Source organism: Ornithorhynchus anatinus, chromosome 2 (assembly GCF_004115215.2).
Source record: "Ornithorhynchus anatinus isolate Pmale09 chromosome 2, mOrnAna1.pri.v4, whole genome shotgun sequence".
Lineage (NCBI taxonomy): Eukaryota > Metazoa > Chordata > Mammalia > Monotremata > Ornithorhynchidae > Ornithorhynchus > Ornithorhynchus anatinus.
The window spans coordinates 17,137,001-17,163,054 of record NC_041729.1 but is presented as its reverse complement, the minus strand read 5'-3'; the positions used below and the strand labels follow the sequence as shown (position 1 = coordinate 17,163,054).

Here is a 26,054-nt window from a genome sequence, read left to right as displayed (position 1 = left end):
CTGATTCTGCCATATGCCTGTTGTGTGATGCTGGGCAAGTCACTTTATTTCTCTGTGCCTCAGTTCCCGCAGATGTAAAATGGGGATTTAATATCTATTCTCCCTCCAACTTGGACTGTAAGTACCATGTGGGATCTGATTATCTTGTATCTACACCAGCACTTAGTATAGTGTTTAGCACATAGTAAGCATTTTACAAATACCACAATTATTATTATCATTAGGAGGAACAGCACTGGGTCTAGTAGAAAGAGCACAGCCCTGGGAGTCAGTGGATCTGGGTTAGAACCCCAGATATGTCAGTTGTCTTTCTGGGTGACCTTGGGCAACTCACAACTTCTCTAGGCCTCCATTTCCTTATCTGTAAAATGGGGATTCAATACCTGATCTCCATCCTACTTAGACTGTGGGGTCCATGTGGGACAGGGACTGTGTCATATCTGATTAATTTGAATTTACTTCAGTGCTTAGTACAGTGCCTGTCTGCTGTCTGACCTTGGACAAGCTACTTCACTTCTCTGGGACTCAGTTCCCTCATCTGTAAATTGGGGAGTAAGAATGTGAGCCCCCTGTGGGACAACCTGATTACCTTGTAACTACCCCAGTGCTTAGAACAGTGCTCCCTCTAGACTGTAAACCCGGTGTGGGCAGGGACTGTCTCTCTTTATTGCTGAACTGTATTTTTCAAGCGTTTAGTAGAGTGCTCTGCACACAGTAAGTGCTGAATAAATACGAATGAATGAATGAATGATATTTAATAAGTGCTTAACAAAATATAATAATAATAATTTGGAGCTGCCTCCAACAACTTGTTTTCCATTTCCTCTGGGGACAGACCAAGAGGAGAAGGTTTAAATTGAAGCAGGAAGGCTCACTGTCAATTTGAAAGAACAAACTGGATTTTTCAGTACAGGAACATCCTGAAGGAAGGTATGGAGTGTCCCCAGCCTGGAGGTTTTCCAGGAAAAAGCTGAACCTCTTGGGAGTTGGTCGGTTAGATGTGGTCTTAACCAATCACAAAGACGGACTAGAGACCTTAGGACATCTCTCCCTTTCAGACTAGAGGGTTGCTTTCCCTGTGGTTTGAGTCAGTGCCAGCTCCACTCCGAAGACCAACTCTTGGGCCTTGCACACCTGTGTGCCTGCCTGCTGAAATCCACCCTCCGTCCTCCAGCCTTCTGGGATTGGGGGGGTAGGGGAGTACTCTCCTTGTAGAAGAGCTGATTCCGCAGTGGGAGAACTAAAACTAATATTCCACTCCACCTCTCCCTCCTACACCTACCTCCCAGCTCATCTGGGTTGCCTGGGAGACTATTCCTTTTCTGTTTGGGGCTGGGAGTTGCCATGTGCTGCAGGCAAGATGCCAGGCTCTCCCTGGTGGGGGCTTTCACCTGAGCTGAGACATGCTGTAAGAGAGTGACTATGGCAACTCACTATGGGAAAGTGGAGGCGGAGGCTTGGTCCCCCAGAAATAGGCATGTCACTCCTTACTCCTAAAAAACATCTTTGTGCCCAAGGCTCCCTCTGGTCAACCATCCCAGCAGGAACTATAGAAGGCAGAAGCTTCCCAGGGTCTGAGTTGCTGTGGGGAGGGGCTGTTGGGGAGGGGAGGAGAGGGCAAGCCCTGGGCTATGCCACTCTAATGAGCTAGTACTCCCATCACCCAACCCCCTCAGGGAACCTTGGGGCAGGCTAAAATTGATTGTCACCCAAACCAGAAAGCCTTTCCTCTTTTCTGTCAGGGGTCAGGACTGGTTTGGCCCAAAACATCTTTCCACCCTAGTGTCAAGCCTTGTCCACAAAGCTCTATGCCCCAAGCTTCTCTAGACTATGTTATTTTTAGCATTAACTTGCTGCTTCTGTAGAGGCCGAGTATCTGGTTAATTTGTTTCAAGTATATAGCCCCAGTGGACAATTCAAGCTCCCAAACGGATTTATGTGGCCTGAATTACGCAGCGAGGCTATGTACGTGGAGCAAATTAATGAGCTACTGTGCAAACCCAGACAGGGCAAGCAACCCGAAGACATTCAAAACTTGCACTGCATCTTGGACTGCCATTTCCATTCAAAAATCTCACTGGCCTGCAGCCTTTTTTCTTTCAGGGCATGTGCTGGTCAAGCAGCCGCAGAAGGTCGAAGGGGTTACTATGAAGGTTGCGGGGGGGGGGGGGGGGGGGGGGGAGGAGGCACTCTGAAATCTGAACAGAAGAGAGGCAGTCATGGCAAGACTGCTGGACCCTAAATGAAGCAGGAGAGAAACCAGTCTCCCCCTCTAGCCTGTAAGCTCCTTGTGGGCAGGAATTGTGTCTATCCGCTCTATTCAACTGAACTCTCTCAAGCACTTAATGCAGTCTTCTGCACACAGGGAGTGCTCAATAAATGTCACTGATTGACTGATGGAGTTTGGCTCTAATCACACCCTAGAAACTTCGGAGAAATGATCCAAGCAGATTTAAGGATGGGGAGGTGGACTGGGGGAAAAAAAAGAGGGCACTGTACTTTTCCCAGCTCAAGACCTGGATCTAGTTTGGGGCTGGGTCAACCGGTAGGTTGGGGGAAAGTTGTTGTAGAGGGAGTGGGCCAGATAATCCCTCAAAAGCTCTCCCACATTTATGATTCTATGATTATGAAAGAGTAAGCTTGTTGTAGGCAGGAAATGTGCCAACTCTGTTATATTGTACTCTCCAAAGCACTCAGTACAGTGCTCTGCATTGAGTAAGTGCTCAATAAATAGGACTGATTAAGAGGCACACAAGACATTGGAAAACTAAAGCAGCATTAGAAAGGGTGACAGTTATAAGATAATCTTTGGGGTTTTTTAACTGTCTTTAAGGGAAGGCTACTCCTGGAATCTGCAGGCCCAGGACTTTGAGGCTCTGTCAACTCTGTTCTGGGACAGGGCTGAGGTGGGGAAGCAGCAAGTCAATCCACACTGTTGTGGAGCTTGGGCCTTCTGGTCAGTGGCTCTTGTCCATTTGTCAGGGAGCAAGTCCCCTCCCTGGGCCCTCAGGTATGAGCCTGGGCTCTCTCTGGGACTCCTCAGAGGCAAAGAAGTGACAGGCAGGGGGAAGCTTCAATCAAACACTTTAAAAAGGCAGGAGAAGGGGAAAAAAAAATTCTGAAAAATTAAGCCATCTGGCCAGTCCTGAATTATTAAATACTGCACAAATGCATTCAGGGTGAAAAGCCGGAACACTGTAACACAGGGAGGCTAACACATTTGCTAAATATTTGGGGGGTGGGGTGAGGGGGTGGGAAGAAGGGATGGTTCCCCTTCCCTTCTCCCTACACTGTCCAAACCACACGTGAACCTGCCGAATGTACAGCCTCCTTGGGATCCCCTCTCCCCACCCTGATCTGCACCCACAACCCACCCGCTGTGCCAGCCTCTGGGGCCTGTAGGGCTTGGTGGGGGGAATGGGGAGGGGAATGGGAGAGGTGGATGTGATGGGGGCACTCAGAGTTCTGCAGGCTCACTTTGGAAGCACGGTTCTCTCCCCAACCCCAGTCCATGTAAGAATGCAAACACATCAGGGCCAAGAAAATAAAGGCAGCACAGTCCAGGTAAAGCCCCTGATCTAGGCCCAGCCCTGACAGTGAGCCCCTCAAGGGACAGGGTCCGTGTCTAATTCCCACTTGAACACTCTTTCTCAAAGCTTAGGTATTGAGCTCTGCAGACAGGAAATGCCTTATTTATATTCATATTTACACTTATATTCCCCTCAAGACTGTAAGCTCTGTGTGAGTAGGGAGCATGTCTACCAACTCTGTTGTATTGTACTATCCAAGCACTTAGTAGGTTGCTCTGCACACAATAAGTGCTCCATAAATACCATTGATGATGATGATGATGATGGTAAATAAATACTATTACTACTACTTCAGGGAAATTTTCTGCTTATTGACTGACTTTACGGATAATAACTTTCTTTCTGCAGTGGGTGGCTGGTGTGGTTTGGAAGAATTTCTTCTTCCCCCCGAGAAGCTGGGAGAATAAAGCTTGAAAGGAAATTCCACCCCTGCAACCGAGCACCCAAGCTCCCCAATTCGAGTTTGCTCTGCCCCCTGAGCTCAATGGCCACAACTTCTCCTCAAGGCCAGAGAGCGGTCAGATTGGAGCCTACACATGTGGTGACCAGTGGTGGCTATTTCTTCGGGGTCAAGTATTTCCAACCACCTCCACCACTCCAAATGGGACACACCTGTGGGAGGGCTGGGCTTGGCCACGGAAGGGAGCAGGACTGGAGGAGGGCTCTAGGTCATTTGGATTTCAGGGGCTCAATGGGTTTTATTAAATGGAGCTAACCTCCCAAGCACCACACCATTTCCTCATGTCAAAGGGGAGGTACAATATCAGACATTTTGCCTGTGAGGGAAAAGAGTCTCTAATTCTCACTCCCAGAGGGGAGAAAAGACCCGAAAAAAAATGGTTAGCCAAAGGGAAGAGATAATTGGTTCTCTTTGCAGTTCACTGGACAAAAGCAGAGGAAGCAGAGAAGCATGAGAAGTGGAGAAGATAGGAAGCCGTGCTCTAGTGGATAGAGCGCAGGCCTGGGAGTTAGAAGAACCTGGCTTTCTAATCCTTGCTCTGCTACTTGTCTGCTGTGTGATCTTGGGCAAGTCACTTCACTTCTCTGGACCTCAGTTACCTCATCTGTAAAATGGGGATGAAGACTGTGAGCCCCATATGGGACCTGGACTGTATCCAATCTGATTACCTTATATCTACCCCAGTGCCTGGCACACAGTGAGCAACACCATGTAAAAAAAAAAAAGTAGGGCACTGAGGAGAGCTGACCAAATCCTACAGCTCAGCTGAGCAAACATCTGGACAGCCTTCCACACCCTGAGGCTGAAGTACAAATGTTTCGGCAGCTGATCATGTCCAGGAAAAGATTGCCTGGGGAGACGTTTGAACAGCCACAGTGAAAGATGGTGATAAGTCACTGACTGCTTCCAAATAAGCAAAAGACTGAAAAACAGAAAGGAAAAAAGAAAAGGTCTTGGTTGGCTTTGGAGGAAGCACACTGAATCAGGAGGATAGCTGATGGGGTGGAGAGGAGATGTAAGCCCTCCATCTTCTCCCAGCTCAGTTCCTGCCTTATTTTACTACACTGGGCTAGCCATTTAACCTGTGTTCCAGTTAAACGATCTGTGAAATAGGGAGAATACCACTCGCTGGGCTTTACAGCCTCATGGAGCCTTCAAAGGATGAGTAATGCTAGGAAGGAAGGAGTGGATCAGGTGGGCATTAATTCTTTGTGGTCAAGGGAGCCAGGTGTGACTCTAGGAGTTACTGGCATCTTCTGTGCTGTCTAGGATCTCCTCTGGTTCTAGAAGAGGAAGTGCCTCTCCAGAACTAATAATAATAATAATGTTGGTATTTGTTAAGCGCTATGTGCTGAGCACTGTTCTAAGATTGTTCTGTTCTAACTACTGATTACTCTCTCTCACTGGCAGGACTAGGTCTAGATGCTAAGGTGCTAAGAAGCAGGCACTAAGTAATGGAACTGATAGGGTATTAAACGTTGATAAGGTTGTTCTGGGAGGAAGAACGCCTTAGGAACTTGAGAATATAAGAAAAGACATTACTGGGTCAGACCAATTGTCTTTCCAGCTCAGTTATTTGTCTCTAACAATGGCAACAAAGTAGAGTTTGAGAAGCACTGTGGCCTTGTGGAAAGAGCACAGGCCTGGAATCAGAGGACCTACATTCTAATCTTGGCTCTGACTCTTGACTTTTGTATGACCCTGGGAAAGTCATTTAACTTCTCCGCAGTTTCAACTGTAAATTGGGGGTTCAATAGCTCTTCTCTCTCCTACTTAAACTCCATGTGGAATAGGGACTGTGCCCAGCCTGGTTAAATTTTTTTTATGGTGTAAAGTACTTACTATGTGTCAAGCACTGATCTAAGAGCTGGGAGCAAATGCTAGTCCATCGGGTGGGACACAACCCCTGCCCTACATGGGGCTCACAGTTCAAGCAAGAGGAAAAACATATATTAAATATCCATTTCATAGATGAGGCAACAGGGAAGTTAAGTTGCTGTTCCAAAGTCTCACTGCAGACAACTGGCAGAGTCAGGATTAGAACCCAGGTGCTCTGAGTCCCAGGCCTATGTTTTTTCCACTAGGCCCTGGTGCTCCTTCCACTAGGCCACGCTGCTTCTCACAGTGCTTGACCTTTAGTAAGTGCTTAACGAATACCATAATCATCATAACCAGAGAAACAGTATCATGGTTGCCCTCTTTGAAATTCATTTAAATAGCTACTGATGTATCACCTAACAACCCTAAAATTTCTTTCAAATAAACCAGTATAAAGCTTGGCCCTAGTACAAAGAGTCTAGGCCTGGGAGTCAGGGGACATGGATTCTAATCCAGGCTCTTCTACTTGCTTGCTGTGTAACATTCAGTGAATAATAATGTTGATATTTGTTAAGCGCTTACTATGTGCAGAGCACTGTTCTAAGCGCTGGGGTAGATACAGGGAATCAGGTTGTCCCACGTGAGGCTCACAGTTAATCCCCACTTTACAGATGAGGTAACTGAGGCACAGAGAAGTTAAGTGACTTGCCCACAGTCACACAGCTGCCAAGTGGCAGAGCCGGCATTCGAACCCATGACCTCTGACTCCCAAGCCCGGGATCTTTCCACTGAGCCACGCTGCTTCTCTAGTAAATCAGTTCACTTCCCTCTGGCTCAGTTTCCTCATCTGTAAAAAGTGGATTCAATACCTGGTCTTCCTCCAATTTAGACTGCTAGTCCATGAAAAACAGGTTCCATGTCTGACTTGATTATATTGCATCTTGTATCTACCCCAGTAGACACACATGCTTGGCACAGAGTAAGTGCTTCACACAAATATCACAATCACCATCATCATCATTATTATTATTTCTATCACCCATATTTCTATTTCAATTTTATCAAGCCATCTCAAGAATCCCTACTAGCCCTATACATAAAATCTCTAACTTTCCCTCTAGTAACACATTATGAACTTAATCTAGGTCCAGGTCCAGACCCTCTTCACTTTGCATGACTTCCTAAGATGATAAAATGGGGCCCAACATGATGAGGATGGAATCCAAACCCAGATGTGCAGAGCGCCATTGGTTTAAAAGCTCCTAGAAGGCAGGAACTTTATATCTTTTATCCTAGTCTCCTTTCCCAAGGCCTCAATAAATCAATCAATAGTATTTACTGAGCACTTACTATGTACAGAGCACTGTTCTAAGCGCTTGGGAGAGAACAATGCAGAGAATTAGCAGAAATGTTCCCTGCCCATAATGAGCTCAGCTCTGGGAATCGAGAGACTTGGATTCTAGTCCCAGCTCTGAAAATAGGGGAATGCCCACAAGAGCTAAGCCATCAATAGATCAGGCTTTTCACCAAAGAACCACTTAGGGTGGTTGGACAACTGGATAGGACCAGCAAGGATCCAGAAGAAATACCTAACAAACATGGTGGCAAAGACTGTAACAGCTACTGGGTTATGACACTACGGTTCAGCACCAATTACCATGGTAAACAGCTGCCGGGTTATGGCACTGTGGCACAACACCAACCCTATACACAAAACCTTCACATGGTCTTCACAGTGTGTTGCACCACTGCCCACCTACCCACTTGTTGCACTCTGTGCCCTACAGAAAACACAACTGGCAGGAATTAGAGAGTGTGAGTGTCACAAACCACTACTCCCAAATAAATTCCAACACACAGGTCCTTTTGTCCCACAGTCTCAAAACTGAGGTTCATCCGTACTTTCAACGAGAGAGTCCATCATCAATCATTCTCCCAAGTGCCTCATAGAGGGCTTTGTCCACTGAAGGGGCTCAATAAATATTAATGCATAAATAATGGACTAGACTTAATGACTAAGCCACTTCTGGTAAAGTGTGGCAACTGTTTCTGGAAAGGCTGCATTTTGTAATCTAATGAGAAAACAAAGGAGTCCTTTAGAATGACCATATGGAAGAAGCAATTGGTGGATGATTCCCACAACTACCTCTCCTCTGCAGTCTTGCATTTCCTCCTGCCTTCAAGAGATCCCTACTTGGATGTCCCACAAACACCTCTAGTTTAACATATCCAAAACAGAACTCTTCATCTTGCCACCTAAACCCTGTCTTCCCCGACTTTCCCATCAGCAAACATCACCACCATCCTCCATCTCACAAACCCGTAACTGTGGCATTATCCTCTACTCATTTCCCAAACAACCTGCCTGTTCAGTCTATCACCAAACCCTGTCTGTTTTACCTTCACAACAACTTTCGAATCTGCCCCTTCCTAACCAGCCATGCTGCTAACACACACCCACAAAACTCGATACCTGTAATTTATTTTAATGTCTGTCTTCCCACCTAGACTAAGGAGTTTCTGTTGATCTCTCTAGATCAACTGTAAATTTGCTGTGGGCAGGGATCGGGTTTACCTACTCTAATGCACTGTACTCCCCTGAGCACTTAGTACACTGTTCTGTTTACACTCTAAAGGCACAGAAAAGTTAAGTGACTTGACCAAGGGCACCCAGCAAACAAGTGGTGGAGCCGGAATTTGAACACAGATCCTCTGACTCCCAGGCCAATGCTCTTTCCACTAGGCCATGCTGCTCCTCTACTAATAAACATAGGTGGATAAAATCAGTAACAAATACACAGATAAATGCGTGGTAGAAAGGATGACACAACAGGAACGTGGGAGGCTTAATCAAGCAAAGCCACTTGAAAGAGGAGGCTTTTTAGAAGGGCCTTGGAAGGGGCTTGAGCACTCCATTAAAAATATGTAGTCCCTTCACTGCAAGGGACGCCCCTGCCCTCTCCCCACAATGCAGAGCTCTTTCAGAGCAGAACCAGGACAGACGCCTAGCTGTTGCTTGCTCTTTGAACTCTTTGGAGTCCTCTAGACTGTAAACTCGTTATGGGCGGGGAATGTGCCCACTAATTTTGTTGTACTGTACTCTCCCAAGCTCTTGGTACAGTACTCTGCACATAGTAAGCACTCAATAAATGTCATTCATTGATATCAGCAACTTCAAACAGAGTCAATGCATAAAAGTCTAATGAGCTACTGAGAGGATGGCTAATTTAACAATGAATAGTATCAACGGATAACTTATTGTGTGCTGAGGACTGTACTATGTGCTTGGGAGACTACAAAACAACAGAGTTGGCAACCACGATTTCTGTCTTCATGGCTGAAGGTCCCAATCTAAGGGCGAGAGATGCACTCTTACACTACTAGACACTTCAGGGAGCCCTCCCCATTTATGATGCAGGATGGAATGAGAGGATTCCATTGTTCTTGGGACTATCTTGTCTTGGGGGCAAAAACAAAACCCAATTCTCAAACATGGCTGAGAAGCCACAGAATAATGAGCTAGGAAGACCCAAGCTCACAAAAGTGGTTCCAACTCAGCAGAGGATAGAAAAGGAGAAGATCCTAGGGGAAAGAGGCTGGAGGGTTTTGAAAGTCAAGGTTTCAGAATCCTTTGGGAGGAAGGTTGGGAAGCCTGACAGGTATGTATCCTAAACAACACCCATAGAACCAACTCTGTCTCTCCTTTTCAAATCACTCCATCAAGTAATGGTACTTGTTGAGTGCTTACTGTGTACAGAGCTTTGAGAAAGTTAAACACAACAGAAATGGCGGACACATTGCCTGACCCCCAGGAACTTATAGTCTAAAGGGGGAGACAGATATGAAAATTAATTATGGCTATGTACATAAGGGCTGTGGAGCTGAGGGTGGGGTGAATATCAATATTCAAATTTCAATCTGGAAAAATGGATGACAGCAGGACACCCAGGCAGCTGCTGTACGGTAGCTGAAATGGGGCAGAAGTGAACAGGGAGATCAGAACAAACATTTTAATGACTTGGCAAAGCACTGCCTCAATCAGTGTAGTTTAACAGTAGAGTGGGGGAGAGGAACTGCACTTTCCAAGTAAGGACTTTGGGAAAATCATGATACCAGGAGGCTGATAAAATGAATGACAGGAACTGCCAGGAGCAAAGGGTTCAGTATGGCAAAGGAACTTTTGACATTCAAACAGTGTGGAATGATCGGTTATCACTTCTCCGGTCTTTTCAGATACACCCACTAATGTGGAGGGAAGCTCAGCGTTATTAGCATTTGTCATCAGTTGAATATGAAGAACTGTGACGTTGGTAGTAGTAATAGCATTTATTAAGTACTTACTGTGGGCAGATCACTGTACTGGGAAACAATATGTAGGTCTGACTATGGCTTCAGTTACAGGTCCAGGGAGTGGGTAAGGTGGGAGGAAAATTTGGCATAACCCAGAAAAATGTACATATTTGTACACATGCAATTAATTTTTACTAATGCAAGGTCTGACACTCCTGTCAGAAAATTAGCCAATTCCTTGGTTTATCCTCCTCCTGCTTCCTGCCGGCCTTTTGGACATTTCATTGTTCATTGGCACTTGTTTTATTTCCCACTTTTGGCAGGAGATGAAGTTCAAAGCAGTAAACTGTTACTTGTGAGCAGCTGGCACATACAACAAAAAAGGATTGGAGGAAAAGAGAAAGGTTGAAACACTCGGCTGAAAGGATTATCTGCGAATTGTAATAATCCAAGTCCTTTCTGTCCCCTAGGAGCAAGGATAATTGAGAGTTGGGTACACAAAGACACATACACTCACATTCTCTCATGGCACTTGCCAGAGGGAAGGTCTTTCCAGGAGGACTCAAGAACTTAGAAGCAGCATGGTCTGGGGAATAGAGCATGAACCTGGAAGTCAGAAGGACTTGGGTTCTAATCTCAGTTCTGCTACTTGTCTCTGTGACCTTGGGCAAGTCAATTCACTTCTCTGGGCTTCAGTTACCTCATCTGTAAAATGGGGATGAAGACTGTGAGCCCATGTAGGGAAATAGACTGTGTCCACGCTGATTAGCTTATAACTACCCCAGCGCTTAGTACAATGCCTGGAACATAGTACACGCTTAACAAATACCATTAAAAAAAAACAACACCCCTCATTGCAGGCACGTTCACTAAAGAAAAGGTAGTTCTGGGGGTTCAACCCTAGGAAATCCAAGAGAAAACAAATCAGCTCGCTCTGCCAGTCCTCATTCCCTATCAGCAGGGGCTGAGTTGGGCCACTTTACTCTAGCCAGCTGGTCTGCACAGCAACGAGCTGTTTGTGGGAAGAGTTGGGGACTTGCGGGGGATAGGTTAGGAAGAAAGTTGAGGAAAGGGGAAAAACAAGCTAGAGAGAAGGGGCCAGGGAGGAGATGAATTCATCTTTTAACTGGTGCAACCCCATTGCACAAAGCCTGGTTACACTATCTTTGGCAGAGTCCTGGGTCTATTTTTGGACACGGAGGCCTGCCCCATCACCCTGTCACTTTTCTTCCCACTTCGCTGAAGACATGGGCCAGTCTCCCTCACTGGGTCAAGGCAAAACCACCAAGTGACAGCTCTTCTGTCAACAGAGGGCAGGAAGTGAGAATGCTCTCCATGGAGCGGGAGAGGAGGCCTGGCGGAGGGATGGGTACAAAGAAGAGTGCTCCTTACTACCTACAATGCTGGGGAGAGGCTGAGAAGTTCGGAAAATACCAATGACTGACTGACTGAGGGGAAAGAAGGGGCTTTTGTTGGGGGGAGGGGGAGGAGAGACCGTGTTTCACTCAGATTCCCTGAAAAAAAAATTGGTGAATGAGAGAACAAGAAAACCACAACTCAAGTTACAGCAGAGAGGACTGAAGTACACACTGAGCCAATTAACTGAAGGAGAATATAGGCCACTTAACACTTTTAAGATTATACTGTCAAAGCACCATGAGTTCGGCTACCCAGTCTAGTCAGAGCCCAAGTGAAATCAATCAATCAACTGTATTTATTGAGCACAGTAAGTGTGCAGAGCACCAGACTAAGCCTTTCAGAGACTACAATTTACAGAATTGGTGGACATGTTCCCTGCCCACAACGAGCTTCCAGTCTAGAGGGGGAGTCAGATATTAATATAAATAAATTAGATATGTACATAAATGCTGTGGGGCTGAGGAAGGGGTGAATAAAGGATGCAAATCCAAGGGCAAGGGTGATGCAGAAGGGATTGGGAAAAGAGGAAATGAGGGCTTAGTTGAAGAAGGCCTCTTGGAGACGTGCTTTTAATAAGGCTTTGAAAGTACAGTAATTGTCTCTTGGATATGAAGAGGGAGGGAGTTCCAGAGAAAATGTGGTGGGGGGGAGAGGAGGGGAGCATTGAGTGGGAGAAGAAATTCCCCTCAAAGCCAACTGTAGAATTCTAGATCTAATTTCCAACACTGGGTCAATTTCAGGTCAACAATCACCACTTTGCTGCCTTGGTCCCTTAACTGGGGTTTGGGAGGCCAGAAAACCTCTGTGCCTGTGTCTTGTGACTGGGGCAGGAGAGGCCACAGTGTAGGCCACGTTGTATACAGGAAGGAAAGGTCTTCAATGCCAGTAAACGTTGTGTTAAACTATGCTAATAGACACAGAGGGATGCGCTAAGAATTGCAAGATCATAATAATTATTATTATGGTATTTCTTAAATGCTATGAGCCGAACACCGCTCTAAGCGCTGGGGTAGGTACAAGGTAATCAGATTGGACATAGTCCCTGTCCTACATGAGGTTCATAGTCTTTATCCCCATTTTACAGATGAGGAAACTTAGGCACAGAGAAGTTAAGTGACTTGCCCAAGATCACACAGCAGACAAGTGGCAGAGCTGGGATTAGAACCCACATCCTCTGATTCCCAAGCCCATGCTCTTGCCACTAGACCATGCTGTCTCCCGAGCAATGCGATGACTGAGTTGAACCAATGGTCCATCCTACCCGGAATTTTACCCCCAACAAAGGAATAATGGTCAAGTGTGTACCATTAAACCTCTCTAACTTTTCCCTATAGGGATTCACTATGGACCTCTCATCCAGTATTTATTTTTAATCCAGATAATCTCAACCTAGAAAACAGCCTGATGATGTAATAAATTTCATATGCTTATCAGCCACTGAGCGAAGAAGAGGTTTGTTTGTTATGAACTTTCCACTCTCAAGCTTCAGTGGGTTACCCTTTGTTCAAGTCACTCTCCTCCAGAACCACCACAATTCTGTTGGCAGTTCTATATCTACCAATATTCTGTGAAGCTCCTTGAGGGCAGGGGCCTTGTCTATTAACTATTCTACTCTCCCAAGTGCTTAGTACAGTACTTAGCACATAGTAAGTGCTTAATAAATATGATTAATTGGTCGATGACTTTTTCCAGACTGAAAAATTCTAATTTTTTCAAACTTTTCTCATTCAGAATCTGCTCCAACCTCCAGTCACCTTGGTGGCCCTTCTCTCTGCAGTTAATTCTGCTAGAACACAGTTATGTTCTTGAGAAATCTGGTGTCATTATAAAAACCATGGACTCAATCAAAATAAATGGGTTATGAAGTAGGTGGTTTGAAGATACACCCAGGACAGGCATTTTTTGACACAAATTCCTATGTTATTGTAAACAAAATGCTTTACACCCTTAACTATATTAAATATTACAAAGTAGCAATATGGACGTGGTGGGTCCATCCCAGGCTATTTTTAGACTGCTTCAACATTATACACCTGTACCCTTTAAACATTTGATACTCACCTCCCCAACCTCCCACAGTGCTTATGTACATAACCATAATTTATTTTCATGTCTGACTCCTCTTCTAGACTGCAAGCTTCTTGTGGGCAGGGAATATATTTTCCAATTCTATTGTATTGAACTCTCCCAAGAACAATGCTCTCCTTAAAGTACACACTTAGTAAATACTACTGATTGATATCTAACTTCCTTGAGTGCCTCCAGGAAAATACATTCACACATACATAATTTATCCCTCCATCCTTTCCCCTCCCCTCCTTTCCCTATCTCCTGACCGACACTCCTCCCTCAGACCACAGGGGCGGCAGATTGCTGACTTCAGGTGAGTGGTAGCAAGTGCCCTTAACAGACCTGGCTAATTGGTCAAGATTTCATTACAGCCACTGAAAGCATAGAGTCTCATTTGTTGGGCAAGTCTATTAAGAGTGATGGAGGGACTGAGGGATAGAGGAGGGCACAGGAAGCGACAGAGATGGATGGGCTCTCACCCCTGGACTGTAGGCTGCTGCGGTGGGTGGGGTCCGCTCAGAGGCATGATGTTTGCCAAGCCACAACCACACCTCAGATCCAGGGACCAGAATCGGTGGGACCTTGTAGGAAGAGCCAGGGCCTGGGAGTCACAGAACCTACAATCTCATCTGGGCTCTCCCATGTACCTGCTGGGTGACCATGGGCAAGTCACTTAACTTCTCTGTGCCTCAGTACCCTCATTTGCAAAATGACGATTCAACACCTGCTCTCCCTCCAAATTAGACCGGGAGCCCCATATGGGACTTGATGATCTTGTATCTACCCCAAAGCTTAGTACAGTGCTTGACACACTGTAAGCACTTAACCAAAAATAAAAAGGGATGGGGGGGGGAGTCCCTTCTGCCCCAGGTTCAGAAGCACCTTACTTTGAAGAGCCCTAAGGACTTTCAGCTTGATGACCTCATCTATTTTCCTATGGCTCCTTGGGGGACGGGATGAGGGCTGGAGCTAGTCCCACGCCCCAGCTGGAGATGTTGAGCAGGGATCAAGGCAGTACTGGAGATAAGGAAGAATTAAGCAGGCGTCCTCGTACAGGGGGTTGGACTAAGGGGGTGACTTCTCCCCTGAGTTACCAGTCCAAATTCATTCTGGAGATTGGGGCTGGGGAAGACATCCCTCGTGGCCCCGAGTGGGTGAAGGTTGGGGTGGGTGAGGACTTGTTCACTTTGGAGCAAAGTAGCTGCAGAAAGTCCTGAGAGGGAGGCTCTGGGATAAGGAGGCCAGATTCTTAGGGAATGAAGGGTGGCAGTGGTAACAGCTGCCACTGCCACTTAAAACAGTGCACTGAATTCAGCAGGCACCCAATAAATACTACCGACTGATTATGGTTGCTGCTGCTGCTGTCGCCAACAAAGAGGAAATGATGGAGCAACCTCTCTCTGTTCTCTGTTGCTGCTGCTAAACCACTGGACTGTTGGGTTTTGTCCTATACCGAGTTATGCCTTACATTTTATAGGTCTCAGGATGGACTCCTAAGGCCTAGTTGTTCCATCTAAGGCAGGTATGTGGCAGGCCCAGCAAACACCCGTACTTACAAGTCATTTACTTATATTAATATCTGTCTCCCTCTCTAGACTGTAAGCTCACTGTTGGCAGGGAACATGTCTACCAACTCTGTGGTATGGTACTCTCCTAATTGCTCTGCACACAGTAAGCACTCAATAAGTACCACTGATGGATTATACTACTTACCTGGCACCTGAACATTTTGGGTCTCCCATGCCTACTTCCCAGGGGCGGAGTTGGAGAGGGCGGGAGAGGGAGGAAAGAGAGGAGATGTCTGTGGGAGCAGTGACTAGCATCACTGCAGCTATTACAATACTCTATCTGGGCTGTTAGTGTCAGTTGCTCAAGGCTAAGGGGGAAGAGGGCTTTTGGGTCATTCTCTGTAGGGTCAGGCCAAGGGACAGGCACCCAGGGAAGGAGGGAGAGGATCCATGAGCCAGATTGGATGGGGAAGGAATAAAAGACCAGCCTGAAAAATTCTGGATTAGAACCCAGGTCTTGTGACTCTCAGGTCTGTGCTCTTTGCATTAGATCACGCAGATTCTCACCCTTCACCCAATCCTTCACTCATACAATAAGCATGGATCCTTCAGACCCAAAAGAAGATTCACTGTGGTGAGCCAATTCGTTATTCATTCATTCAATCATACTTACTGAGCGCTTACTATGGGCAGAGCACTGTACTAAGTGCTTGGAAGAGTACAATAGAACAATAAACAGACACATTCCGTACCCCAAGTAATGTTTCTAGAAGCCCTTGAAAGCACTCAAATCCCACCTCCTCCATGAAGCCTTTTGAGACAAACCCTAACTAGCTTCAGACATTCTACTGTCTCTGTGAAGTTTCATAAATTATGCCTCTTTTCAATGTGTAACTTTTATATATTTAAGGGCTTCTGTTACTTGAGTTCTATGCTTATTTTTATATTTATGCAGTTATACAGTCTCTGAAATTTGGTAAACAGTTCTAGGGTGAAAATTTTGTTCCCCGTAACTCTTTCAATGTCCAAGTCCAGTGAGTGTTCAATAAATTTTGTTGTCTGACCCCTCTTCCTATGCAGGTTATTGATGTTCACTGCTCTCAGATGCCTCTCCACTATGGCACTACTGGCTAATTTATTTCTGAAGTGAAAACTCTTGCATGGTAACAATGGTTTGTCTTTTAAACAGCAGAGGTATGAGATTTATGCAATATCAATAACACATAAAAGACTATCAGCATTGAGCATTCTTCTTTTGAGCATGCTATCTTAACTGTCCTCAGTGGTGAATGGGGCCTATTAAAGAGTTAAACTGCAGGAAGTAGCATTAAACTACAATCAGCAGAGAACCTCTCCCTATGATTTACTGCTTTCATCTTCTGTTCCAGTAGCTGAATGAGTTCCTTATCCCTGTTTTCTGGTGGAAATACCAATTTTTTTTTAAATTCTTTCAGTTAAGGATCTCAAAGAACTGCCCAAATGAGTACTTTTCTGTTTGCAGGTGGATGAGGGAACAGGGACAAGATGAGGAAGCTGAAAATTCTATCCTTTAGCTAAAATGAAGCAGAACGGAATGGGGCTGAGCCTGGTGTTTGAACCCAGTACTCTTTCTTCAGATTCCACAGTCTCATCCCCAGGGACCCTAAAATGAGGAAAGTAGTGAGGGGCCTAGGAGGGGTAAAAAATATTTATTTCCTCTTCAACCTGGATCACTGCTCACTATCTGAGTCTGCCAGCAGGCCAAATTTAGGTTCCAGAAACAGCAGCCCAACTTGAACAATGACAGTACCTCACTCCTGCTCTGCTCCACTCAGAATGAATGAGATGATCCCAACTTTAGAGAGGGAGGGGGGAACAAAATCAAGACTTTGCTCAGTGTAACCAAGGATGTCTCAAGCTTGGCAAATCTAACAGCAGCAACTCCAACAAAGAACCCACCCATCTCATAAGCTATTTCTTCAATTAAAAACTATTTTCTTCTTCCTGCATTCACCTAGTTTTCACCAAAGCATGGCAGCAGGGCTCTCATTATTGCTGCAGAAAATTCTCCATGGAAAGAAGAAAGCTTAAATGTGATTGATTAAGCTTAGTAAAAAGAAAGATTTGGAAATAAGTAACATAGCCACAGCTCCTGCACTGACTTGCTCAGTGACCCTGGGTAAAAATAAGAATAAAGGCATTTATTGGGCACTTACTTTGTGACAAGCACTGACCTAAGCACCGGGGAAGACACAGTACTTGAAGCTTAAGGAGCTAAAAATGTAAGAGGTAGGTAGAATAGCTATGATCTATAAAATGGGGAGATGAAACTGAACTAGTAGGAGCAGCATCAATGGGCCCACTCGATGCAGTGCACTAGGCAATAGAGAAATGCAAAATAACAAAAGTGAGATTTTCTGCCCATAAGGAGCTTTTACTCTAACAGGGAAATAACGATAAAAATATTCACAACTAGAATGGTCAAAAGAAATAAATTGAGCAGGAATACAGGTGTGTATGAATGTGTGTATATGTGTGTATGTATTTATGTGTGTGTGTGTGTGTGTTTGTATGTGTATGGGGAGGGGGTGCACTAAGGAAAGTGTGAATAAATTCTCAAGTGCAAAGTATGGCTGAAGAGATGATATGGCACAGTATGCTGGGAAATTAATTAGGGAGAGCTTGTTTGCAGGAGATGGAATTTGGGGAGGGAACTAATGCCAAGCTGAAGGAACAGTGGGAGTGAGGGAATGGTAGTGGGCGAGTTGGGAGTGAAATGCAGCTAGAAGACTGGTTCAGGAGGAACAAAAACTGTGAGTTACGGAAGATGGACTGAAGAGAGGAAAGATGTAAGGTGGGGCCAGATGGTGAAGAGCCTTGAAGCTGATTGTGAGTATTCTTGATGCAAAAAGACACAAGAGGCCACTGGAGTGTTTTAAGATGAGAATCCTGGGTTGAGCACTGCAGTAACACGTAGGATGATGGGAGTGTGGAGATGCTGTTTGTTAGAGCAGGGAGGAGGCTAATGAAATACTCTTGTTGTGGCAAGAATGCAGCTCATACCAGGTTGGGAACAATTTGGGTGGATAGGAAGGGGTGGATCAGGGAGATACCGTGCAGGAAAAACTGAAAGGATCAGGGAGGAGACAATATGACTGTTGAACAGTAGCAAAGAGTTCGGGGTCACACTGAGGTTGCAGGCTTCTGGGATGAAGATGATGGTGGTATTGTCAACTGAGATGGGAAAATTAGAGGGTGGAATGAGTTATGAGAGAAAGATGAGTTAGTTCTGTTTAGGCATGTTGAGTTTGAGGTGCTGGCAGGGCTTCAACTAATCAGTGAGTCACATTTATTGAGCACTTAGCTTGAGCAGAGCATTGTATTAAGCACTTGGGGGAATACAATATAACCGAGTTGATAGACATGTTCCCTGTCCACATGTGCAGCCAAATGGAGATGTGCTGGAGCCAAGAGGAGATGCAGAACTGCAGGCTTAGTGAAGTTATATGACTTGCCCAAGTTTCCACAACAGGCTAGTGGCCGAGCTGGGATAAGAACACAGATCTCCTGACCCCCAGGCCTAAGCTATTTCCACTAGGCAACGCTGCCTCTCAAAAGACTTTTCCTCTCTAAGACGATTTTCCCAGTGGGTCTCTCCACTCCTCAAAACCTCCCACTGGCTGCCCACCCCTCTCCGCATCAAACAGAAACTCCTCACCAACAGCTTTAAGGCACTCAATCAGCTCTCCCCACTACTTATTCTCACTCTTTTCCCACTACAAGCAGCCTGCATGCTTCATTTCTCTAATGCCAACTTATTGTGCCTTGCTTTCAACATCGATCTCCCTCCTGCCTGGAACTCCCTTCCCCTTCATAACCAGACCACAAATCTCCCCATCTTCTAGACCACAAGCTCCTTGTGGTCAGGGAGATTGTCTACCAACTCTCGTACTTTCCCAAGCAAGCACACAGTGCAGTGTTCTGCACAAAATGCTCAATAAATACCTCTGATTGATTAAAATCATACCTCCTCCAGGAAGCCTTCCCTAACAAATCTTTCACTTCCCCATTCCATTTCCCTCCCTACTGCATCACCTATGCACTTGAGCTTTTAAGTGCTCACTCTGCTCCCCCACACTGACCACAGCACTTTTAGATGAACAGCATGGATCAATGGATAGAGCATGGAACAAGGAGTCAGAAGCTCATGGTTTCTAATCCACTTGTCTGCTGGGTGAGTTTGGGCAAGTCACTTAACTTCTCTGTGCCTCAGTTCCCTCATCTGTAAAATGACAACCAAGATTGTGAGCCTTATGTGGGACAGGGACTGTATCCAACCCTATTATCTTGTATCTTCCCCAACACTTAGAACAGTGCCAGCCACATAGAAATACCATAATTATTATCTTTATATTGTTGCTGCCTCTACCTGTAATTTACTTGAGTGTGTTCCTCACCCCCTAGATGAGTGCACTTGAGTGTAGGAATCTTGTCTACTAATACTACTGAGCTCTCCAAGCACTCAGCATGGTGCTCTGCATATCACTAAGGGTTCAAAGAGTCCTACTGATTGAATAAAAGGGTTACTGCTGCCCCTTCCCTGTCCCCCAATGTTACTGTAAGCTCCCTGTGGGCAGGGAATGGGTCTACCAATTCAAGTGATATTGTACTCTCCCAAGCACTCAGTACAGTGTCCTGCACAATGTACTCATAAATACAAATGATTGAGGAGAAATGAGATGGTGGAAGTGAAAAATGCTGAGCACCTCATAAGAAAGGCAATTATTCTCCCCACCTTCAAAGCCTTATCGAAGACACATCTCCAACAGGCCATCCCTAAGCCCTCATTTCCTCTTCTCCCACACCCTTCTTCATCACCCTTGCACTTGGATTTGTTCCCTTTATTCACTCCTCCGTTAGCCTACAGCACTTACCTACATATTTATATTAATGTCTGTCCCTGCCTCTAGACTGTAAGCTCACTGTGGGCAGGGACCATGTCTACCAACTCTGGTACACTGTTCTCTCTCAAGTGCTTAATATAGTGCTCTGCAACATAGTTAACCCTCAGTAACTACAACTGATTACTGATAAGAAAGATGCTCCAGGAATTCTGAGCTTTGGGTTATTTCCACTAAATACATTAAACTTATTTCCTCCCTTAGCCAGCCTTGACATACTGCCTGTAGGATTCTGGCAGGAAAAGGCGGGGCGGGGGGAGGAACTGGGGCCACTGGAGCTTGCTCTCTGGCTTCGTGGGTGAGAGAACATTTTTTCGTCTCGCCTCAACAATCACCCAATACACCCAGCCCAGGAAGAGTCAGTTAGCTGGGCTGAGGTCTTTTAGAGAAAACAATTTCATCCAGCTGCCCTGGGGACTCCAAGATCCGCACAAACTCTCTAAACATTTGGAAGCTTGATAGGAAGCAGCTGGGACAGGCCTGACTGAGACCTTAAGCATTAAAAATGGTAGTTTAAAAACCATTCTTTTTCAATGCAGCTGCAAGGCAAGGAGAGTCTCTAAGCTGCCTAAAGAGCCTGCATAACCCAAGAGACTAAACGCGGGAGGAGATATGTCCCCTTCCCTTCTCTTCAAGGAGTGGCCTTCACATGATCTCAGCCACAAAAACAAGTCAGGGCCCGTTTGTTCATGGCCCTTACAGACAATCATCAGGGACTGAAAGACAAAGTGAAACTATGGCCCCAGGCATTGACTCTGGTCTTCAGGCTTCTCACCTCTTCCTGAAATGCTGCAGTTGAGGATGTTTTTGAGCCTAAAAATAGTTTCAAACTTGCCTCAATTCTGCATTACCTCAGAGGATGTCGATCAGTTATTTTCCCTGTCCATGGAGAACTAAAGAGGAAATGGGGTTAAAATTGAAGCTAGACAGCTCGTTTAGACTTCTGATTGGACAGGTTTCAAAATAATGGAGCAGGCTATGCAAAGGTTAATTTTTTTTTTTTTTTTAGTTGTCAAGTAGTTGCTTTAGTTCATTTAGCTACACCCTGCCTCTAGAAAGTGGGGGCCAGTGCCTCTGCTGGTTCTTTCCAGTTCTAGGATTCACCAATCAACCAGTCAGTGGTATTTATTAAGCATCTACTGAGCATAGAGCACTGTACTAAGCGATTGGGAAAAATACAAGAGCCAGGAAACATATTCCCTGACCTCAAGAAGCTTTCAATATGAAGTGGAAGCAGGAAGAACATGGAAACTACGGGCAATAGTGCAACCATGTCAGATAAATTTAGTATGTATATAAGGGTTGAGAATAAGTAAAAAATATCTAAGTGTTAAAAGTAGGTGTTGGGTTGACAAGACTGGGGTGTTCAGAATTAATCGGGGAAGGCTTCCTTGAGCAGGTGGGGATTTAGGAGGGCTTTTAAGATGAGAACGGTAGAAGAGTGAATTCTTTAAAGGGGCAAGGAGTTCTAGGCCAGGAGAAGAGTGTGAGCAACAGGTCAGAGGCAGGGGAGTCAAGAGCCAGGTGAGTTTTGGAGGTGAGAGGAATACCAGCTGCAGAGATTCGGATGAAGACAGCCAATATGTCAGAGAAGTAGTGTGGTCTACTGGATAGAATGCGGGCCCTGAGAATCCCAAGCACCTGGGTTTTAATCCCAGCTCTGCCACTTGTCTGCTGTGTGACTTTGGGCAAGTCACTTTGCTTTTCTGGGCCTCAATTACCTTGTCTGTAAAACAGGGATTGAGACTTTGAGCCCCACGTGGGACAGGGACTGTGTCAAACCAATTTGCCTGTATCCACCCCAGTGCTTAGTACAGTGCCTGGCACATAGTAAGTGCTTAACAAATACCAAAATTATTATTATTATTATGAACTAAGCAGGTGAGTGGAATGCAGACTGAAGAAACACGTTGGGAGCCCAGGGAGGAGTCTGATTCAATAAAATACAAGATTCACCATCTCAACATTTCTAAAAGGTAAGAAGGAGGGTTAAAATGCAACTACCATTTTGCAGGTGAGGAAAATGAGACATATAGTTAAGTAACTACTCCTCTAGTAGTACTTCTACACACAGTAGAAGTAGCAGCAGCAGCATTTATTGAGCCCCACTTGATGCACTGGACTCTAACTCTAGACAGTAACCTCCTTTTGGGCAGAGAACATGTCTACCAACGTTGTTAGATTGTGCTTTTCTAAGCACTTAGTAATCAATAAACACCACTGACTGTACTATCTAGAAGTGTAGAATAGTGAAGTGACATCCTCCCTGCCAATTAGGAGCTTACACACTAATAAGGAAGACAAACGTAAAATTATTTCTAACTAAAGTGGTCAGAAGAACTACATGAAGCAGACATATATACATGAATGTTAAGGAGGATGTACATACGTTTTAGGTTTTTTTGTTCTATTTGTTAAATGCTTCGCTGTGCCAGGCACTGTTATTGTGCCATACATTGAGGTAGACATAGCATTATCAAGTTGGACACAGTCTGTGTCCCACGTGGGGCTCACAGTCTTAACCCCCATTTTACAGATGAAGCCACTGAGGCACAGAGAGGTACAGTGACTTGCCCAAGGTCACACAACAGGTAAGTGATGGAGCCAGAATTAGAACCCAGGTACTCTGACTTCTGGGCCCATACTCTTTCCATTAAGCCAAGCTGCTTCTCCATGTTTATATTCATTCATTCAATAGTATTTATTGAGTGCTTACTATGTGCAGAGCACTGTACTAAGCACTTGGAATGTACAAATGGGTAACAGATAGAGACAGTCCCTGCCCTTTGATGGGATGTGATAGAGTTCGCTGAAGGGATGACATGGCTCAGGGTGGTGGGAAATTAAGTGGAGAAGCTTGTTGAATTGGGGATTTTAGGAGGGATTTCAATGTGGGAAGAGCTACGGTTGGTCCAGTCAAGAAGGATATAGTTCCAAACCTGAGTAACAGCATGAGTGAGGGAATGGACTTGTTTGTTGTGTGATCTCGGGCAAAACACTTAACTTCACTGTGTCTCAGTATAATAATACTGGTATTTGGTATTTGTTAAGCACTTACTATGTGCAGAGCACTGTTCTAAGTGCTGGGGTACAGGGTAATCAGGTGGTCCCAAGTGAGGCTCACAGCTAATCCCCATTTTACAGATGAGGTAAATGAGGCACAGAGAAGTTAAGTGACTTACCCACAGTCACACAGCTGACAAGTGGTGGAGCCGGGATTCAAACCCATGATCTCTGACTCCCAAGCCTGGTCTCTTTCCACTGAGCCATACTGTTCTCAGTATACTCATCCACAAATTTTTTTATGGTATTTAAGTGTTTACTATGTGCCAGGCACTGTAGTAACCACTGGGGTAGATACAAGTTAATCAGGTTGGACACAGTTGAGGTTACTGAGATACAGAGAAGTCAAGTGACTTGCCCAAGATCACACAGCAGACAAGTGCTGGGGCTGGGATTAGAAGCCAGGTCCTTCAGACTCCCAAGGCCTGTGCTCTATCCACTAGGCCATGCTCCTTATCAATAAAATAGAGATTAAACATCTCTTCTCCCTCCTGCCTTACACAGTGAGCTCCACATAGGACAGGGTCTGTGTCTGACCTGATTATACCTACCCCAATGTTTAGCATGGTGTTTTGAAACACGGTAAGTACTTTAGAAATACCACAATTAATATTATTATTACTAATGGGAGAGTGGAGAGCAAGGTACTAATAAAAAGTTGTCTCTGGAGGAACAAAGACAGGGAGAGTGAAAAGAGCAGAAATCTAAGGTGGAGCTGGATGGAAGAGAGGAAAACAAAAGAGGATTTTGAGATTCAACCCCTAGTATTTCTTAAGCTTTTACTGTGTGCAGAGCATCAAATATGGTAGTGTTACAATTGACAAGATACAACAGACGAGATCTCCATCCTCAAGGAGCTTACAATTTAGTGGGGTAAACACTAAAATCAATTACAAATAGGGGAAACAGCTGAGTGTAAGAATATGCTCATATGTGCTGTGGGATGAGTGACAAAGTGCCTAAAGGGGTACAGGCCCAAGTGCCTAGGCCATGCAGAACTGAGGGAGAATAAGGCGGGGAAATGAAGGAAGGCTTCTGGGGGGAGAAATAATTTCAGTAAGGCTTTGAAGGTGGGGAGAGTGCTAGTCTTAGGGATATGAAGAGGGAAGGAGTTCCAGACCAGCAGGAGGATGTGAACAAAGAGAAGCAGTGTGGTCTAGTGAATACAGTACAAGCCTGGGAGTTAGAAGGACCTGAGTTCTAATCCTGACTACACTGCTTGTCTGCTGTGTGACTTTGGGCAAGCCACTTAACTTCTTTGTACCTCAGTCAACTCATCTATAATATGGAGATTAAGGCCCTGAGCCCCATGTGGGACAGGGACTGGGTCCAACCTGATTACCTTGTATCTACCCCAGCAATTAATACAGTGCCTGGCACATAGTGAGCACTTAACAAAATACCATTAATAAAAAGGGCGGGGGGTGTTGGTGGTGAGATAGGCAAGAGTGAAGTAATAATAATAATAATAATGATGGCATTTGTTAAGCGCTTACTATGTGCCAGGCACTGTTCTATGGCACAGAGAGTAGGTTGGTGTGGGAGGGGCAAAGTGTGCAGGCTAGGCTGTAGTAATAATAATAATAATATTTGTTAAGAGCTTACTTTGTGCCAGGCACTATACTAAGTGCTCAAGTGGATACAAGCAAATCGAGTTGGACACAGTCCCTGTCCCATGGGGTGCTCACAGTCCATTGGGACATATTACAGATGAAGGAACTGAGACACAGAGAAGTGAGGTGACTTGCCCAAGGTCACACAGCAGACAAGTGGGTAGAGCTGGGATTAAAATCAATGACTTTCTGACTCCCAGGCCCATACTCTTTCCACTATCGGCCACGCCACTTCTCCTGTAGTAGGCGATTAGCAGGTTAGGTAGGAGGGGGGCAACGAGATGTGGGCCGAGCAACGCTTCAGAAAGACGATCCATCTGGGCAGCAAGTACTATCACTTAAAAAGGGGAGATCCTGGAGCCTGGAACACCAATGAGAAGGCTCATGCTAGGACTAGGTGTGGCAAGACCACAGTTCATACAAGAGTAGAAGCAGTTTAGTTGGACAGGGAGGAGCAGATCTGGGAGAGGCTGTGCACAGAAAACCAGCAGAATTGGGCAGTCACTGACTGTGCCCAGGCCTCCCTGCCTCCCTAGGCCAGGGCCTTCACACTGTGAGGACACGGTTTCCAAGTCCCTTTCTCCTCCCTAAGAAGACTGACATGAGTGTTCTCGATGCATAGAACGGTGTGCTCCAAGTGAAAGGAAAGACAGAGAGGGGGAAGTATCTGAGGTTAATCTACACTAGTGAATCTATTACTGCACTTTCTCCACTGTGCTCCTGAACCAGGACCTAATTAATCATCTAAGTAACTGTCAGAGGGTACAAATTGGCCCCTTATTAAACAGTGAATTGAAAAGCTTTCACCAGAGTTCAACAGGCTGCTTCCCTCCAGCCTGTGTGACCCTGTAATGCCTTCAGAGGCCTTCCTGATGTCTAACAGTCAGTGCCTTGGGATGGATACACAACTCTGGACTTAGATCTCAAGAGAAGAGAGGAAACAGCTTGTTGTTTTAAGCACTTTGTTGTTCAGAGGGAATCGCTGCCTTTCTGCATACGTCTGGTGGATGATTTAGCATCTAAGCAGCAGACGGGTTATATTTTATTCTGCTCTTTCAGAAAAACTAAGTTCTGTTGGTGAAATGCTGAAGCAACTTTGAGTCCATGCATAAACTGGGCAATGATCATGTCCCTGTGGCTTAATATGAAATGGCCTAATGCAATTTATTTTTCCTTGGTAAACAAACCCTCCACCCTGTTTTCTTTATATTAAACTAATTCCTCCCTCTATCTCACCCTAATTTTTTTAAGTAATCTTAAATTTATAAAAATCAATATTTCAT

General features: G+C 45.2%; 1 protein-coding gene across 7 annotated transcripts in view; it reads right to left on the bottom strand.

Annotated features, from left to right (window-relative positions):
* PITPNM2 (phosphatidylinositol transfer protein membrane associated 2) overlaps positions 1-26,054 on the bottom strand; it is a 191,892-nt gene that overhangs the window by 106,057 nt on the left and 59,781 nt on the right. The gene's annotated exons all lie outside the window — the stretch shown is intronic.